The sequence below is a fragment of the Aythya marila genome (assembly GCF_965140915.1).
Source record: "Aythya marila genome assembly, chromosome: 2".
In the NCBI taxonomy this organism is placed as follows: Eukaryota; Metazoa; Chordata; class Aves; order Anseriformes; family Anatidae; genus Aythya; species Aythya marila.
In genome coordinates, this window is record NC_139043.1 from 1,571,969 (window position 1) to 1,592,078 (window position 20,110).

Here is a 20,110-nt window from a genome sequence, read left to right on the forward strand (position 1 = left end):
CGAAGCTGAGCCGCACGCTCCGGGATTTGCTAACGCCAGAACTCATCTCTATCAAAACGCTTCTTTATTTCTTTCCTTCTTCCAGAAGCCGTTCAGCCACAACTGGGGAGTGTTGGAAAAACTGTGATTTCCAACCCAAAGGGCTTTATTTCTATTTTTTTTTTTTTAATTGAATCAAAACTCAGACCGCTCTCCCAGAGAGCTCAGCTCAGCCGGATCCCGCAGTGACCGAGAGCTCGTGCGCTGCACTTCTATCAGCTCGGAGCAGATGCTGAATACCAATTTCTCCCCATCCCCATCTCGTTGTGGCTCCAGCCTGCACCCTGTGAGATGCAGGGCGAGGACGAGGAGCCCAATGACTCTGTGCATGCTGTGGAGTCGGCCCCGTGCTGATGGAGCCTGGTGCTAAGGCGCTTTTCCCCGTGGCGATGCCCTTGGGGCTGCAGTGCCCCAGCACCTGGGGCTTTCTTGGACGCCCTTTTCCCAGTGATTAGAGAAAACTGGTCCATGGTGGAGTAAAAAACATCAGCTTGCTGATTCACCCAGCAGGATTAGCCCTCCCATCCCTCCTTGTGCTCTTGGCTCCCTTCGGTCTTTCCATCTGTGCGCTGGAGACCAAAAATTCACCCCCAAATTCCAGCAATATTTGTGCCTGGCACATGCTGGTGGGAGTTGCGATGGGTTTTGCCAAGCTGACATCTATTGGGCTGGATAAAACCCCAGCACGGTTCCCAGCATCCCAATCCCACCACTTTTGGTGCTCAAGGACGGACGTGAGCGATTATCACAGAACCACACAGGGGCTTGGGTGGGAAGGGACACCAAAACCCACCCACTTCCAACCCTGCTTGCTGAAATTTAAGCGAATTCTTTTCTATTCCAGAAGAGAACACATTTTTTTCCCCCACCAAGTTTATTCCTTTTTCAAATATCTACATAAAGCAGAATTAATTTTCATTGTAGAAGTAGCAAATCTCAATGAAATGTAAGCGAATCGTTTTCTATTTCAAAAAAGAACACTTTTTTTTTTTAATTTTAATTTTAATTTTTATTTTTTTTCCATCCCCAGGTTTACAAATTTTTCAAGAATCTACATAAAGCAGAATTATTTTTAATTTTCGAAGGAGTAAATCTCAATGATGTCAGCTGGATATTAGAAAACAGATGTTATTTATAAAATAGATGATATTAATAATACATAATATTAATAAAATGTAATAGGTAAGAAAGAGCAGTCAGGCTTTGGGATGGGTTGTCCAGGGAAGTGGTGGAGTCACCGTCCCTGGGGGTGCTTCAAAGACGTGTGGATGTGGTGCCTGGGGACACTGTGTAGTGGTGGACTTGGCACTGCCCCAATCCCCTTCCAACCTGACCCATTTTTCTGTTGTCTGGCCTGAGCCAAGGTCACAAACCCCTGCTCCAGACATCTGGTCCCACATGTTTGTGGGGTGTCCCTGTAGCATCAGCAGGAGCTGAAGACCCTCAATGCCCCCCTGGGCTGGCTGGCTCATCGCCCTTGTCACTTGCTTTCCGTTTTACTTGCTTTTCATCCTTAAAGTTCACAAAATAACAGAAAAGGATATATTGATTTATTTTTTTCAAGTCTCCTTACTTGTCTCGGCAGTAATATTTCTGTTTCCTCCACCACTGGGGAGCTGTATACCCCCGTAGGTAAGGGCACGCCATCTATCAAACGTTATTCTCCCAAATGGGGCATTTTTTCTTCAATAATTAAGTAGTTCTTGACTGATTTACTGTGTCATGACTTGCTTGGTACCATGTATTTTTTTTTTTTTTCCTGCCAGGTTACAAGCTCTGCCTCAAAAATCATTATAGCGACAGATGTAGATCCTTTTTATGACTTGAGGAACTCAGTTCGTGCTGCTTTGTCCTAAGAAACAGGGAAAAAAAAAGGGAAAAAAAAGTGGCTTTCTCCATAGTGGGCTCTGCTGTCCTGTGCTCTTTGCTTTCCTGGGGCATTTATTGAATTTTCTTGGCCTCCCCTCTGTGATTTTTTGGGGGCATCATCTTTTGGCAAAGGCCCTTGGGCTCTGGGCCGTGCAGAGCTCATTGCAGAGCCCTCCGAGGACATCAGGGCTCGCAGGGGCTAAAAAGGGGCATCAGGACCCCTGAGCTATCTACAACCTCATCTCAGGCCTTGGCTTCTCGGAGAACCTCCCCACAAACCTCACAGCATCGCTGGTGTGCCATGTCCACAATTAAGTGCCTCTTGATTTAGTGCCCACGCAGTGCTTATGGGCTTTGGAAGTGAATTTAGCTAAATCAGATTAAGCCACTTCAGTTCTGACTAAGAATGTCCTCGCAGGGTTTTAATGCAGTTTAACTAATCTACGGCGGACGTTAACTCAGATGAATTTTCCCGAGTGTCTCTGGGTGGATGAGCCCTCGGAATCAAGGAGGCCTGAATTTGCCCTAAGTTAATTTGTTTTAGACATGAATTGCATGAATCAAATTATGGCCCCTTGGACTCATGGGCAGAAGTTGGACCCAATTTACGGAGTGAATCCGCACCGACTCCTGAGCTTGGACATGGGACATGGGCTACTGGTGACATTGGTGGTAGGGGGTGGTTGGACCTGATGATCTTGAAGGGCTTTTCCAACCCTAATGACTCTGTGATTCTACAGGTGAGGTGGGAGGGGGCCCAGGAGAGGTGGGGACAGCCCTTCTGTCATCTGCTAGGGCTGGAGAGAGTCTGGACCTGAGCGAGCCTCTTGCCTTGCCTTGGGCGAAGGTCACCACCTTCCTTCCTTCCTTGCTTGGAGAAGGCAAAGAGAGAGGATGGATGTCCATTTATTGGATGTGAACTATGCTTTGAGCTGTTGCCGGGCTTTTTGCAGCCATGTGGTGGGACACTGCACTTTTTCTGGGTAAAAAAACAACGAGACAAAGCCAAACCAACCCATGCCTTGTCCGATTCCTGCTGTCTCCGCTTTCTCCATCCTCGCTCTGCCTTGTGTCAGTCAAGTCTGGCTCCTTTTTAGCAAATACCATCTGCTGCTGCTGCTGCTCTCCCGACCTTTTCTCTTTAATAGCTTGCATCTGCACAGCAGCCTGTTTTTCTTCGCTGATCTGGAGTGTGATTGCTTTGCTGCCTTGCACCAGCAAGTGTAGAAAGCGCTGATATGAGGCAAAATTGACAAAATTGTAAAACACATCCCCGCAGGACTCTCCTGGTCACTTGGTCTGGTTCATCCCCAGCCAAAATCATGTCCTTCTTCTGATTACGATGCTTCTCCCACTCGTTAGAAATGCCACCTCCTGCCTCTTTTTTGCTTGGGAGACTTGGAAGGGACTGGTGGCTGTGTGACACAAAGCTGGAGGCACCCCAGGGTGCTGGATCAAGAAGCAGGGATCCAGCAGATCCCAGGGTCCCACCTGCTGGGATGGAGGCAGCCTTCATCCCACCGTCCTCCAGGCATCCTCTGCCATGGTCCACACCCAGGGACAAGGTCAGGCCATCAGAAACATGAAAGGAAAGGCCCAGACTGTGACAGCTGCTGAAAAAAATCCCTTTGTGATGTCCCCAGCCTGACTTTTCCCAAGATGAGAGCTTCTGCTGGCTGCCCCATGAGCTGCCCCCACTGGAGAATCAGGACCATTGCTGCTTCTGGTAAACAAAAGAAAAAAAAAAATCTCTTCTGGGCTACAGTCATGACTCTGCAAACTAAATACTTTTTTTTCAATATCATTGTACAGAACTGAGCAGAAACAGTAGGGCAGAATCCAGTTTCTTAAACATCTGACACGCTCGGGAAATGGCTGGATGCTGTCTGAGATGCTCTGGACGTGGCCTGCAGATAGGACTTGAGACCCCTGGGAGATCCATGCCCTGTGCAACGGAGGTGGAGGTGTAGAGAGGTCTGAGAGGGCATTTTGGGAGGCCGAACCAAGTCCTTTGCCAAACCACGTCCTGCTGATTTCAGCTGACATCAGTGCTGGAGCACCTGGGCACCGGCGTGCCTTTGAGGAGCTGGGCCACAGCCATCAAGAGGAACACACCTCTTGTCTTGATTTCACTTTTTGTGGCAGAAATTCGAGCAAACACTTAAAAAAATTAGGAAAGGAGCCCCTTGGCTGCTGCAAAAATCAGGAGCAGTGCTGGTGTGAAGGTTTTATCCTGGGGGGAGCTGGCGGGCAGCTTCTCACCATCCTACAACGCATGAGGTCCCTAATTACAACTTACCACTCCCAGTCACTAATTGTGTGGCCATGAGCAGAGCAGAGGGCACAGCCCAGATGTAACTAATGATTTTCTCTGGGGTATTAATGGGGTGACCAGAGGCAGAGAAGCAGCAGAAGGGGGAGTAAAGGGGACCAGCAGCACATCCCAGATCTGTGCTTTAGTGCTGCAGCCTCCGATCTCAGCTGGGCTCTGTCCTCCCCTGCCCCAACAAAGGAAAGGGGCAGAAAAAAAAGGGATGGCAAAGTCCTGACATAGCCTGCCTGTCTGAAATGTCATTTCAGGTGTGAGACGGTGATTTCAGGGTAAGACTTCTGGGTTTTGAACCTTGTGGTTATCCTTGAAGACAGCCGTGTTCAGTACGGTCACCCCCACCTCTCAGTGCACATAGAGAGCTGGGATGTGGGATGGGCACATAACATTGATATGCATGTCCTCTGATTTTTTTTTTTTTTTGAATGGAGATTTTTCTTGTTGCCACACAAAAGTAAAGATGGACCTTTTAGAAAAAAAAGTGAAATAAGTTGCAGCTTGGAACAAAATATCATCAGATATTGATGCGCTGGATGGTACTTAGAGTCCCTTGGATGGTGGCTCACCCAAAAGTTTTCAGCTTGCCTGTTTGATCAAGAAATAAGTAAAAGCTTATCATCCACCCATCCTTTTATCCTTCTATCCATGGGTTGTCCATCATTCCCACTCTGTGGACCAAAGGACACAGGGTTACTAGAAGCTGAGAATGACCCAGTCTTCTCCTTTCTTCTTTCCTTGGCCTTTCCACAAGTCACTTTTCCATCCTGTGGGCTGAGAGCAGATGTGAAGTCTTTCCAAAAGCAAAGTCTGTAAGGGCCAAAGGGTTCCCTTAATCCCACATTTTTCCCTACCTTGCAGTGAAGCCCAAAGTACTGTGGCAAGGAGGAGTTTGAGTGTGATCTGTTGATGCTGCAGTGTATGGACATAAATTTCTTGCTATGTGATAAATATGTAAATGTGTTTGTACGTCCATTTTCATTTTCTCCCACTAACTTGGAGGTAGGATAAAATTTGGGAACACCCCCAGGAGATATAACCTGCTCAGAGATTTGCTCTGGAGAGATTTTTTTCTGTAGTTCTTCAAGAGGAAAACTTGCTGACTTTGTCAAAAAGAGCAACTGGGGGCTGCTGCACAGCTAAAGAAGTGGTCAGTTGGCTTTCTCAGGGAAAAAATGAGGTCCAGCTGGAGGAGTTTCAGTCCAGAAGAGATGTATTTATTGTGATCTCTGCCCCAGATCCACATGTGGTGCCAGGCAGCCTTGATCTACTGAAAGGATGCTGCCAGGATTTGTGCCAGCTCGGTCTCTAAGATCTCCAGTTTTTGACATATAATTTAGGATGAGAAAGAAAACATCCAAGGGACTGGAGGAGACTGGCTTACTCCATCCTCTTGGTCACTCTCTCATACCCGTGGAGGACAATTTGGGACCTGGACGTTGTTTCTGCCTGGTTCCACATAATTCAGAAGTAAAATGATCCAAGAGATGATTTTCCTCCTCTGAGCTGTTGCACACCAGAATAACTGCAAAATATGACATCTGGGTCCTGCTGTTCTTTGGTAGGGCCCTCACACTCTCCTGCTGAGCACAGATGGGTCAGGACTTCTGAGCAGGACCAAGGAACAGCAGAGCTCGCTGGGTGGTGATGCTTTCTGTGACTTCAAAGTTTCCCAGCGCTGGCTGATGCATCAGAGAGTGGCTCCTCAGAGCTCCCCATGTTTCTCAAGTGTCTGGAGGACTTGAGAACATAAAAATGTCCCCATTCGGTCAGAAAGCAGCTCTTCCATCCAAGGATCCTCTTTCAACCAGTGGCAGACAGCTGATATTCAAGGATAAGTACAGGGTGGGTGAAAAACAAGGTAGTCCTTTACCCTCAAAGCAGCCAGGAAATGGTGAGAAACCTGGGTCTGAAGTTTTGTCTGGACCACTGTGCCTAAAGACATCATCACATCTCCTCCACGAACACACCTGGTCAGCAGGAGTGGAATTTCTTCAGTCTTTTATGGCTTGGTGCGTTACAGATTGGGTGGAAACCAATGTTGCTTTGCCTTCAAGTCTTGGTACAACAATAACAATGACCCCTGCTACATCAAATGCTGCAGGAGGGGGGAAGAAACCAGCCCCATTCCCCTATGAGCTCTGAGGACAGGACTTCCAGGGTGCAGACAAGCCAGACACCCTCCAGTAACCCTCCTGAGGGTGCCATGTGGAGACAAGGCTCCCTCCCCATTCCGCTTCCTTGGACCACCAAGACCTCATTCCGTCAACCTCATTTTCACTTACCCAAATCCTTACCTAGAAACACGTCCCACAAAGTCCATCAGCATGGAATAAAATCTTGGAAACATACGAAGGAAATAACCTCTCCAGCAAAAGAAGGTGATTTTCCTACAGAAGACAAACCCCACTTTTCTTGGCCCAGCGAGACCGTTCCTAAAGAGTGCTTGTCATCTTGTCGTCTCCGAGCAGCTCTCCCTCTCAAATATCTTGCTAAAACAAGAGAGCCAGGAAGCACTTCAAGCTTTCTGTGGATCTTCATTTCTTCATATTACGATATTTGAAAGAAAAATACCCCAAGTGTTCTAATAAGACTCCCGCTGAATTTATTACGTGATTGTTAGAGAGCAGAAAATGCCCAGTAAATGGCAGTTTTCAACAATGGGCTAACCTACCACAGCTCTTCAGAGGCTGTATCTGCAAGCCCTCATCTTGTAGGCATTTGGATACTGTAGCTAATAATAGCAAACCCATGCTATTATTAATTATTTTTTTCCTTTGGGGCACCTGAAGGGCTGAGAAGAACCGAAGGTCAGATGAGCTCATCCCACCTAAGCACCGTCAGCAAAGGTTTGACACGATTTTTTTGGTGAGGGCATTTCGGTTGCAACTGCCTGGCTGCGGGCTTTTGACCTATTGTTCACTAAAATAATGACGAAGAAAAAGAGGAGAGAGGGACTTACTGTTCATCTGCATTTAATGGAGAATTATGGTTTGTAAGCTGAGGGTGGTTCGTGTCCTGGGAACACTTGGCAAAAGTAACCGTGGCTTGATGTTTTGCAAAATGGTTGCTCGAGGCATTGGTGCTACTGGGGCTTTGTCCGTCAGAAAACTGTAGAACAGCTAATGTGCAGAATTTCTTAAGGACCTGTCCCTCTCGCTGCGTGAAGCATAACGCTTTGGAGTGCCAAAAACTTCTGGCAAGCGTTTTGAATGGAGATGTAAGGATAGGGGTCTTCCCATGCCTGTCAACACTTTGGTTTCAGAAAGAGAAAAGCTTTTCAGCTGGTCTCCATTGGAGCTGCGATTAAATCATGTCAAATAAAGAGGCAGTCCAGAAAGTTTATAAATGGAAATGCATGAACGTCTCATGGAGGCCTGAAATAGTTTTACATGCTTTTTATTTATTTATTTATTTATTTATTTATTTATTTATTTATTCTCTGTGTTAACCAGAGACTTTTGGGGTGTGCAGCTACTCACAACTGGCAGACGTCAGGCAGAAATTTGGTGTACGAGTCCTACGTTAATATAATCTGTATGGCTTCTCCGAATGCTGTGACAGTCAGACTGGAAGGCAACTTCACGCTCAGATCCCGTGAAGACGCTGCTCTTCTTTATGCATGTGCTGGCTACGTCTTGCTGAAGTCAGTAGGAGTTTGGCTGATGAAGGACCTTCAAGTTTGGCAGGAGGCGGCGTTTGAACATTCATACGCCCTGATGATCAAATGGAGATGGCTTTATTGCCTCCAGTGAGGATACGAATCTGTTTTCATTCTGTGGAAATAATAAACCCAGAAGGAATACTAACCTTCTTGCAGCTTTTTAAATTGCTATTGGCATTTCAGAGATGAAGGCTGTAGCCAAGCATCTTGCTGCAAAGTGATAAAGAGGCCAGAGTCAGAGCCTTTTGAAATTTGTGGAAAAAAACTTCCACTGTCTTTAATGAGCTTGAATTAAACTCTGAAATGTTATCCATCTGGATCCCATTTCCAAGCAGAGTGAGAGCTGGAGTGGAAGGTAAATTAACCTAATAGCAAACTTATTTTAATATACAGCTTAAGCAACATGGAATGAGCGGGGGAATGCTCTTTTTTTTTTTTTTTTTTTTTTTTTTTTTTTTTTTTTAATAAATAAGTATTACCACTTTCTTAGGTGATTGAGTAGCCAAGACTGGGAGAAATGGAGTTGCTGGAGCCTCCATAAATTCCAGTCACAGAAGTTACAGTCTTTTAGACTGTGGAGATATTTAGTTTATGTCTGAGTGTGATCTTTGAGCATGATGAAGACCGTGGCTCTACTTAAAAGGCCTCTTAAGGGCGTTTTCAAGAATATTAACTGTAATGAGCTACTGTAAGCAGGGGGCATCTAACCCTAACCTCTGCTCGATGTGAAGGCAGAAGGCTATCCCTTGTCATGCTCCAAGGTCATCTTCTAGTCTCTGTCTTAGGGTTATTTTGACATTTGTTGCATGGGGATCTCATTTCTGGGATTTTCCTTGAAACGAGCCCAGCTAAACATCAACAAATGATGAGATTCTAGGGGACCTGATAGCACTTTCATGCCGGCATTGCCCAGGGGACAGAGCTCCATCAAACTTCATAAGACAGAGCTGCTTTCAGGAGGATGAGGCCTCCAGCACTCCAGAAATGGTGGACAATGAAGGGAGTTGACTTCTTTCCAGTTTATATGCGAGTATAAAGTGGAAGCAAACCACTTTATACCACCAAGCTTTTCATTTTATTATATACGATTTTAAAATAAATCATTTTCACAGCTAATAGATCATTGGAAGTCCTTCTTGGTGGGTGATGACATTTATGCTGGGTTTGGGTAAAGAAGGTGTAGATTTCCTTAACTTTAGTCCATCAGACAGCATAGCAGCTTTTTCAAACTCATTGTTTTGCAGAGGAGCAAAACAAAAACTAAAGAGTGAAAAAGTTTTATTTATGAAGATGACACAAGAAAGCAGTGAAAAAAAGTTGTTTCCCAAAGTTGTTTACTTTTGCAACCAGCATTTAAAATACTTTAATGCTTTTGCAGTACAGAAGTGCAAATACTGAAATGAGGAAGAGCCCCGTTCAGCATAACCTGCAGTGGGACTGGAGATGATACAGGGTGCGAGCCCTCACTGCCACCACAGCTGAAATGGCCATGAACCATTTTGGCTCCAGGCTGCTGCTTACAAGAGGTCTTATCTGTCCCTGCATTTTTCAGGGTGAGTTTTTTATGATTTCTTTTTTTTTTTTTTTGGTTGAAGACCAATTCTAAAGACAATATTCATTGCTCTCCTGGGCTCTTGTGGTTGTCTTTTTTGCTTCCCCAAACAACTCATCCCTTCTTCCAGTGAAGCCACCGTGTCCCCTGGGCAGCCTGACCCCTACAGCAGAGAGATTTTGCCCTGGTGTGATCTACAAAAGGAGGCTGGGGGCTTGTCCTTCTATCTCCCCCCACGGCATGCCAGTGGCCGCAGTGCAGAGCCCAGGAGCCCTGGCTTTTAGGCGTCTGCGTCAGGATTCTCCCCGTCCTGCAATAACTCCTTTAAGCAAGCTCTAGATAATAAATAAATCCCAAGTCCTCCATGCAGGCGTGCACATACGCACAAACACTCCCAGTTGCCAGCCAAAAAAGAGCCAGCTCCACTAATGTCATAACTGCTAATTTATGCAAAGTGCCTTGTTTTGCCATTGAAGGCTTTTCATTCTTGACTATCGTCCAAGCAAAATCCCATTAGGTCCTAAAAATTAATTTAAGGCACATTTCCCCAGTTGTTTACAATTACCCTCCACGCTAATTCAAGCAGCATGCCGATCCCCTCCTGCTGGCTTTAATTTATTTATTTCAGCCTAATTTCCCGCCTCCCCACAGTCACTTTGTGTGCACTGGAGAAGGAGAAGATTCCAGAGCTAGCTGCGTTGCAATGGACAGAAACTTTATGCCCGGCTTCCCCAAAGAGCTGTGGGACGAGCAGTGTGGGATGTGACTCCTGAGTCGTGCCCAGCTCTCTGCTGGAGCTTAATCTTTGTACCACGAGAAGGTGAGAGCTGGGGAAGTCCTGGAGCAAGTCTTGTTTCACCTGGGTCCTGGGTACAAGGCAACCACGGGCGCAGAGTCCTCTTTCATGTCCATGTAGATCTGTGCTTCTGACCCCATAACTCACATTTGGGGCCAGGAGGGAACAACGGGAAGGAGCCTGGTCTGTAGGACAAGCGTGTGGTGCAAATTGGGGAGGGAACCTGCTGGGCTTGGAGGTTTTGGTGGAGGTGCTTGGGGTTGGTGAGGGTGAGGTGGGGTGGGGAGGAGAAGACAACTTTGCTGTTGTCCTTGCTGAGTCTCAGGAGCTGCCTGGTGGATGAGGTTTGGGGTTGGGTGCCAGGCTGTGACCCCAGTCACTGGGGTACGGATCTACCAACACATTGAGCCATCTGGAGATGGGACGTGGGTGGAATACACTGGATCTCCATAGAATAACACAATCATAGAATCATTTAGGTTGGAGAAGATCCTTAAGATCATCAAGTCCAAGCGTCAACCTAACATGCCCAAGTCCAACACTAAAGCATGTCCTGAAGTGCCACGTCCACACATCTCTTAAATACCCCCAGGGATGGGGACTCCCCCACTTGTTTGGGCACCCCTTTCCCATGCCTGATCACTCTTTCCATGAAGAAATCCTTCCCCATACCCAGTGGTACATCCACTCCAGCTTTATAAGAAGACTCACTGGTTGCCTGCAGCACTGCCTTGATCCTGCCACAGCTTGTCCCCTCATTAGTGCCATTTCATGAGGAATGGGACCCTCCTGGAGGCATTTCTCAGCCTCAGCAGCCCCATTCTCTTGGCATGACTGAAGTCCCTAACTTACCTCCCTGGCTCTGCATGGCTGAACTGCCTCATGAGAGCATTTTCATGCAAAACCACAGCAGAACCTCTAGAGTGGAGACTTTGCTGAAGGCTCCTGGGAATGGACATTTAAATTCCAGCTTTGCTGGAAGTTCTCCCTTCCCTGTGGAGCTAAACCACCAGTTTGTGAGCTGCCAGGGGAGATGGAAATGTTCCTGCATTTGGTGCTCTGTCTCATTCCCAGTGTAAACTCTTCGGCATTGCTCAGGCAAAGCCGCTCCAACAGGAGATGCTGTAAGGTTTCAGAAGTGGTGGCATTTCTGTGATTGCCTTTTTTCAGGCAAAATAACATCTCCTGGAGTAGGGGGTACTCAGACCTTACCCAGGCTTCAGCAAAAAAAACCTCTCTAATATTCTGGATATCTATTTAGCTTTCTCCATAATAGGAGAAATGGGGAGAAAACTGAAAGGACTCATGGGTTGGGATAAGGACAGTGTAACTGTAAGGAAAAAAAAAAAGAAAGAAAACTAACCACCCAAAAAAAAACACAACAGTAACAACACAAACAATAAACAAAGCAAGCGATGCACTGCCCAATTGCTCACTGCTTGCTGGCCAATGCCCAGGCAGTCCCCAATTAGCAGCAGCGCCCCTGGACAGCCCCCCCCATATCTATTGTTCAGGATGATGCCACATGGTATGGGACATCCCTTTGGCCAGCCAAGGCCACCTGTCCTGGCCATGTCCTCTCCTAGCTCCTGGGCACCTCCAGGCTCCCTGCTTCCTTGGCTCTGTGTGAGTGCTGCTCTGCAACAACTGAACATCGGGGTGTGATCAGCATTATCCAAACCTAAATCCAAAGCACGCCACCGTGCCAGCCGCTAGGAGGAAAATTAACTCCAGACCAGCCAAAACCAGGGCACTCTTGAGCACTGACAGGCATGGGGCATCAATCACCTTGCTAGGAAGCCTGTTCCAGTGTCTGACCACCCTCATAGTAAAGATTTTTTTTCCTAAACCCCAGTCTGTGCCTCCCCTCATGCAGCTCTATGCCTCCCATGTGTCCTGTCACAGGGAGTAGAGACCAGCACCTCCCTCTCCATGCAATGCACCAGGCTACATGAGATGAAGCTGGAAAATCTCCATCTTCTCATGTGGAATGAAACCAAGAGCCACTCCTTGCACCAGCACCTCTGAGCAGTGTCCCAACAAGCCCCCTTCCCTTGTCTCCTTTTCTGTCACCAATTTTCCCCCGTGGATCTTCTTGTTTTGTGCAATGTCAGGTCCCCATGTGGCACGACACCTCCCCGATGCTGGCTGCCGAGCTGACTTGATTTCCTATTTTTCTACCCCACTTAAACGATTTCTCTCTGCTCTCACCATGACCCTTTCGGATAACCCTCCTTAATTGGGGTGGCAACACCAAGATTCCTATCAAATCAATATGAGTGCATTAAAAACGACCTTCAGTGAGAACACATTAGCCAACTGTAAAGTGCTCTGTAGGGCTGTAATGTATTTTTTTTTTTTTTTTTGTGGTATAAAGCTTTATACAAAGAAAATTTCCAGCGCCCTTGATGAGGGTGATTGAGTTGAGAATTATATTTCCATGTAGGTAATTGAACTGAGAGCACAGCAAGCTGGTACAAAGTCTATATAATCATGGATTTTTCTGGGGGAGCAGTGTTTTAGGGTGGGCTTTGTACCCATTCTTTCTTCTAGAGTTTATTTGGACTCAGAAGTTTCAGCTATTCTTCATGCTGCTGAATGCTTTGGCAGGAGGATATGGGTTTAATCTCTATTTATTATTAATACAACGTAATGGCAGAATTCAAATCAACAAGGGTCAAGCCGCAGAGTCCTGCTTTTGAAATTAATTCCTTGTAAATCCCCACAGAGCCTATCAGGCACCCATAGACATATTAAACAATTAAGAGCTGTGCCCCGTATTCAAGATCTTGTCGGCCTAAGAGAGCCTGACCTAATGAAGTAGCTGAAATTCTCGTTCCGCTTCTGTCATTTTAATTAACATTAGCGGAAATAATCTTAATGAACTCAGCTATTAATCTTTCCTACCTGGCCTCAGACTCCTTGCTATTAATCAGCTCCACATTAGTCGTTACTGTTCCCGGTGTGTCGGACTAAGATAACTTGACCCCTTCTCCTTTTCTGTAGGAATTGAGGTCATCGGTGACGAGTCCCACAAGTCCTTGAACCAACCCTATCAAATCTTATCTTCAAGCCCATTATCTCCTTGTCCCCCCATCCAATCCCCCAGGAAATTCCCTCACTTCCCTGAAAGTTCAACCCCTTTTTTTCCCCTTCAGTCTAAAGCTTTCCATTGCTTCCCTTTGGGTCAACCTTTTGGGACAATGTCCATGTATTCCCTCCCAACCTTCATATGGGGTCCTGGAGACCCAGGGGACACCCAGCTTGGGGTGGGAATGGCCAAAAATCAGTCCTCTGGTATTTTTGTTCCAATATGGGAAGGAAGCTCATGAAGAAGCCCAAAAAGTTGAATTGCACCACCTGAAAGGCCTCTATATTCATACAAAAGCCTATACCTCAAAATGGAAATTTTGATGGCATGCTTGTTTCTATACAATGGAGATTTTTTTTAGGCTGGACTTTTTTTTTTTTATTATTATTTATTTTTTTTTTCCTGAGCTGGCTGAAATCAAAAGAAATGGGTTTAAACTTGTATTTTAGTCTTCTTTCTAGCCATCTAAAGGAAAAAAAAAAAAAAGTCACAGGTATATCAACTCACACATAGTTTTTACAACCAATTTCTTTGATAAAATACAGAAGCAAGAAATTCCATGAAAACCAAACCACTTCCACTTTCCCCCTCACTTTTTCATGTGAAGAAAAGACCCGGCCAGGCTTTCTGCCTAGCACATCTTCCAGACTCGGAGCCTCCTCTCCTATAACAGAGCATCTGCTTGGGGCTGCAGAGACAGCTGAGGAGACGGTAGGGGAGGGAAAGCAATCTTTTTCAAAGTCTGATATAAATAACACAATCTTTTGGCTTTCCTGTGTTCAGAGGCTGTGGGGAGACTCGCAGACAGGCCGTGGTGTGTCAGAAATGATGTTGGTACAGAGAAGAAACGGGGTTTGAAGAACTTTCTGCCTTTAGTATATTACCCTCCCTCTGGAGCTTCTGTGTTCAATCATTTTTATTATTATTATTATTATTTTTTAACTCTAAGCAATGATTATGCAACAGCCAGAAAACAAATGCCTTTGCCTACCGACCTGCTGCTAGCTTGGATTTAGACCCACTCTATCACACTTCACCCCAGGTGTGAGCAATCAACAGCAGTCTACCAGTTTCTGTATGCTGCCACATCAAGATATGCTTCTGCAATATCCTGGTGACAAAAAAAAAATCAGTGAAATTGCAGAAATCCTCTGGGTGCTTCATGGTCTGTAGTATCTCACTTCTGGATGGTGGATCCTGTTCAGGGGCTCAGCTTTAACGTGTAAAAGCCCCCTGTCTTGGTGTCCTGTCCTGTCCTGTTCTGTCCTGTCTTCTCCTCTCCTTTCCCCTACATTTATGATCTTTCACACATTTTCTTGCTCCTCAGTGAGACCTGTTGTGCCTATGACCCATGGGAGGAGCTGCCTTTGAAGCTCAGATTCCTGTGCAAAAAAGCACTGAGAAAGCTGCATGTTGTCAAAAACCCTGCTGCTTTCCAAGGGGCCTGCTCACCTTGTGGCTGTTTCTCCATCAGTTTTGTGCCATATTCCCTTCCAGGACTTTGAAATCTGGGTGTCTGTGCCAAGTCCAGGTGCTGTCTGCCCTCTCTTCGGAGCTGGTGAGCTGGCAGAGGTTGGCACCTCCTATCTCTGAGGATCTTTTGTCGCACAAGAGGGTTGGTGACAGGGTGGTGAATCCAACGGAGGCCTCCCAAGTCCTGTCAATGCCCTGACCTCCAGGCCATTCCTCCTCCCATGGCCTGGGCTGCCAGCACCTGCATTTGCCCCTGCTCCTTCCTACGGCTTGTTGGAAGTCACTGACTTGCTGATGAGCAAGGAGCCACACTGCTGGACCTCAATTAACTACATATGCACCTTCCACCACACCAGGACCTTTCATGGAGTCAGCACAACATGGCTTGGTGGATCTCCACTGATCTGGAGGCCACATCCTTCAGGAACTGGCAAAAGGACAGCAGGGACATCAGCTCTCAGGGACAGCCCCCACCATGAGCCCCTCTTGCTACCAGCTTGTGCTGCCCCTTGGACCTAGCTCCAGCTCGACAACAAGCACCTTGTCTGTTATTTCTTGTTAGCTGCTCTCAACAGCTAACACCTCATCTGTTATTTCTTGTTGGCCACAGGTCAACTTAATTTAGGGTCAATTGAATTGCATAATTAACTGATTAGCAGGTGTAGTAATTTGCATAGATCCAGATAAAGGGTTCATTAAGAGTTAGAAATTTAATGGGGAGTCTGTTCCTTGCTTGTAGCTGCCACCAAATGATGGGTTTAGCACTGGTGTGATTGCTGCTGGGGATTGAACCAAGAAATGCAGTGAACACAACTGGCTCTTCCCTCGTCCCTCTCCTCCTGGAGCCTGATTTCTCCCCCTGGCCATGGGGTGGAGCAGGGAGAATGGAAGAGCAGGATTTAGGGGAAACTCCACCAAATGCCTATGCACACTGAGCTAAAATTAGGAGAAACCTTGGGATAGTCTAGGACTGAAATCACTCCCTTCTCTTTCCCTCTTGAGGTGCTGTGAAAGGGGGTCCTTGCTCCCTCCTGCTTGGAAAGAGGGGCAAAAGGGGAAGAGAAAGGAAAAATCCCCTTCTGTAGTGAAAGAAACCCCTTCAGGAGGGCTGTCCTGGTTGTGGACACCTCTGATCACCCCATCCTCTTCCCCGTCCTGGAGATTTCAGATGCAGGAGGAAAACAGCTTGCTGGCAGCTGAGCTGAGCGTTTCGTGCGAGTAAATGAATGTAGGCAGCAAACTGTAGAGGGCTGTCTCCACACGCCAACGGAGCCACGAGCTGTACTCAGCAACCCTGGCCTCGGGCCCAGGAATTCAGCAGGGTAAAATAAAGAAGGCTGGGGCCGTGATCAGCAGCTGGGGTTTTATGATCACGGGGTAATAAAATTTGAGGCATTAATATGCAAGTGAAACATTAGCGCTAAATATTGGAATATGCTTTAAAAGGGTCCACAAAAGATGTGCTGAGGCACAGACGTTAGCAATGAGCTGCCTGGGAGAAGGCAGGGCCAGGTCCCATGGCTCTGCCTGGCCCAGGGAAGGGCTGGGATGGGGTGATTGAAGCACTTTGGGCTGGCCTTGGGAAGGAAACTCCGTGGCTATATGAAGGCAAAGTTTATTAGAAGAATCGGGTTGTCTAGGAGGAAAATAAATTTCTTTACAACGAGACAGACTGCTTAGCACAAGCCCATGTGCTCCTGTTAAGTGCTGCTGTATTTTCACCAAGTCCACTGGAGAAAGAAGCCATCAGTCGCTCCTCCACGTGTAAAGGTGCTGGGCTGAGATGGAGAGAGATGGCTGGCTTGGCTTTCTCTGCTCTGCACAAAGAGATTTTCTCCCCTCCTACCATTCCCTCTTGGAGTGATGAATCCCAGCACGAGGCAGCTCGTGCTGCTTTGTGCCCACGTGAAATTAAAGAGGCAACTTATGGCATAAATGAAGATAAGCAGAGTGTGTTTTTATATATATCTCTGCTGCTGTGTTGCCAAGCCCAGGAGACTGGAACTAAAAATATGAATATGTGTAGTAAATGATTGCTGCACGGATTTTTTTTTTTACTTTGCATTTAGTGTTGCTTGGACACATCCTCTCAACTGCTTCTGGGGACTGTGACAGCTGGCAGCACGTGCTATAGATCCAGATCTGAAATCCTATGTAGTGGGGGAATCCCTGGCACAGCCATGCCATGGGACACGGGGAAGCCACTGATGCTCACAGCAATGTCCCATCATTGTCCTTTGTGCTTTTGGGCTTCCCTCCCTGCAGCTGGGATGTGTAATACTTTCAGCCCAATTTACAGCACGCTGAAGTTATTGAATTTTCCATCTTCGCCGTGGAATTAGCATCAGAGGATATTAAACGCTGCACTTTTCAGTCTGGTGGGGGGCAGCTTGGAGGGAAGGGATACCCACAAAATGCTGGATTATGAATCCCTGTCCATCTGCTGCCATCAAGAAGCTGTGGGCTGTGCTGGGCTGTGCAGGGGATCCAGTGCCACCTGAGCTTGCAGGTTCATTGCAACCCAGCCTCCCTGCACTGTCTGATAAAAAACCCTTGGGGAGCCAGGAGAGGAGCTGCCAGGGGCCCGTAATTGTATTTCTGGGACATTTGGAAACCTGGAAGGAGAGGAAAGGCAATGGGGAGACACTGTTGAGGCAGGACTGGTAAAGCACAGGAGAGGGAGAGTAAGACCATGCGGTAGGATCAGATCCAGCCTTCATCCTGCATGCAAACACCCCCTCCAAAAAAAGAAACCACCTTCACCAACCCAAACCCAGTAAAAATATCCTGTTTCCAGAGGGTTTTCTGTGCACTGAGGTCCCACCAGCCTCTGCCTGGTCACACGTGAGCATCCCCTGCATTAGGGATAACTGGATATGCAGCAATAATGGACCCTATTAAATAAATGTGGGTTATGAAACTCCTTGGTGGTCTGGGGTAGGGCACAACAGACATTTCCTTTGGTTCTTAAAAGCTGAGATCAGGCAAGTGGTAATTGTGTTTGATGTTTCATTCTTTCTGTAGCACTTCCTGATTCAGTCCCTGAAGCACACCAGCTCTTTTAGGATTTCTCTTCTAACGTCTTGACAGCACACTTACTAACATACACATATACATAAATGTGGTGCATTCAATAATAATCCTAATGCCCTTGGCTCCAGATTGTGTGCTGACTATAACTGAAGGGAGGTGTCTGAAATACATTTAGTGGATATGGAAACGAAGCTTCCTGTCCTGTGCCTGTGGATAGAAAGTGCTTTGGCAGGGCAGAGCATTGATATTTCCTTGCAAGCAACATAAGGAGCTCACAAAGGACTGAGACTGGTCCTAACTGAGGAGCCTGGGAGGATGCATCTTTGCCTTCTCAAATGAGCCTCACAAGGTTTTGATTGCCTCTTTCTTGGCTGAGCCGTCTCTCTCATCTCCTTGGATGCATCTTTGCTGCCCTTGGCACAACTCTTCCACCTCTTCACATGTTCTTGGCTCAGTTCTTGCTCCTGCTTGATCAGCTGCCTCCTCTGCCTAGGCTCCAGCAGATTTTGCCCCATTTCCCCTCTGAAGGCATTGCTGGTTTCCCCTTCCCCCTAACACCGAGGGTCTGTACATCTCCAGTTGCACCAGGGGATGTTCAGCTTGGACATTAGGAAAGATTTCCTCATGGAGATGGTGATCAAGAATTGTAACGAGTTGCCCAGGGAAGTGGTGGAGTCCCCATCCCTGGAGGTATTTAAGGGAAGTGTGGACGTGGCACTAAGGCACGTGGCTTAGTGATGGACTTGGTGGGTCAGGCTGATGGCTGGACTTGATGATCTTGAAGGTCTTTTACAACCTAAACAATTCATGGAGTCATGAATTTATGACTCCATGACCTCCTCTTCATATCTGTTAGCTAGCTGTTGAACCTCCCCTCTCACCTTCTTCTCATCTTGTGCCACCATCCTCCTTTCACTACGACTTGGACCCCACCACCCCCGGCTATGATCTGTGACGTGGAGCCCATCGCTGCAGGGATGCTCAGGAAACCTGGTGCAAATTCACGGCAGGCATGTACGTGAAGTGATGAATTATTTAAACTACATCAGTTCACAGCCTGGATGGTCCCATTTAGAGTCAAAAACCCCCTTCATTTGGTTTAGCTCAATTTCACACTAGGAGTTAATTGGATTCAAGTTGCTTTTGGTCCTCAACAAATTCCACTTCGAAGATGGCATGCCCCATAGCGAGTCTGCTTTAGGAACTCATTTCCTTGGGTGCCTCTGAGTAATTCTGCCCTTCTGTTCCCCATTCACCAAAACAAGCCCTAAACAGGATTTTGGGTTGCCAGTCTTCATGAGAAGAAAGCTCATAAAGGACATGCAAGGCACTTTAAAAGGACATGATCGATCCCATAATGATTTCTCTGTGTCAGGAGTAGTGGATAATATCAACGAACCTCAGAGATACACTTGTATTTGGAACAACTTATTATTATCCCAGGGATGGTAAAAGTCTGTGAGTGTACCAGATTGCTGTTGGTACAGATGTCTGAAGACAGAAAATAAAACACGATGCCCATAAAACAGAAGGCAAAAAGTCCCCAGATGACCTCTGGTGAATTCAGAATTCCTCAGCTCTGTTCTGTTTGTTGTGTTTTTGACACATACCGCACCACTGGGAGATGGGCAAAAAGGGGACTGGAGCCAGACCATCAGGGTTTGTCTCCTAAGGAGAAAAAATGAGTTTAACCAGCTGGCTGATTGTAACCAGACACATTCACAAGAATGATAATCTACTATTTGTTTGTTTGTTTGTTTTTAAAGATGGAAAGATTAAAGCTTTCAGCAAAGGTGATAACACTCAGCCAAGATGATAATGCTCAACCTCTGCCCACACTGTGGTATTTATGCCCATTTCAAATCAAATTCAAGCATTTCACTTAGCCTGAAATAACTAAAAACAAAAACAAAAAAACAAAACCAACAACAACAAAAAATAACACAAGCAAAACAAACCAATCAACAAACAAACAAAAAAAAAGCTCAAAGTTATTAGTTTATTATTAATTCACCTTTGATAATTTATAGCTCACTTAAAATAATATAAGTACCATTTCAGAAACTGGAAAAAGAAAACTTTGTTTCAAAATCCTGTAAGCAGAAATTCCCTCCTCAGCCCCACCATTTAGAAACAAGATATTCTGACATTTTTAGACTATTCCACACTGTTTTTTTTTAAAAGCTAAATCAATGAACAAATTAAAGCCACTCCACTAGAGTTTCCCCATTTTGGACAAATTCAGGACTCTCTGGAAAATATCACCC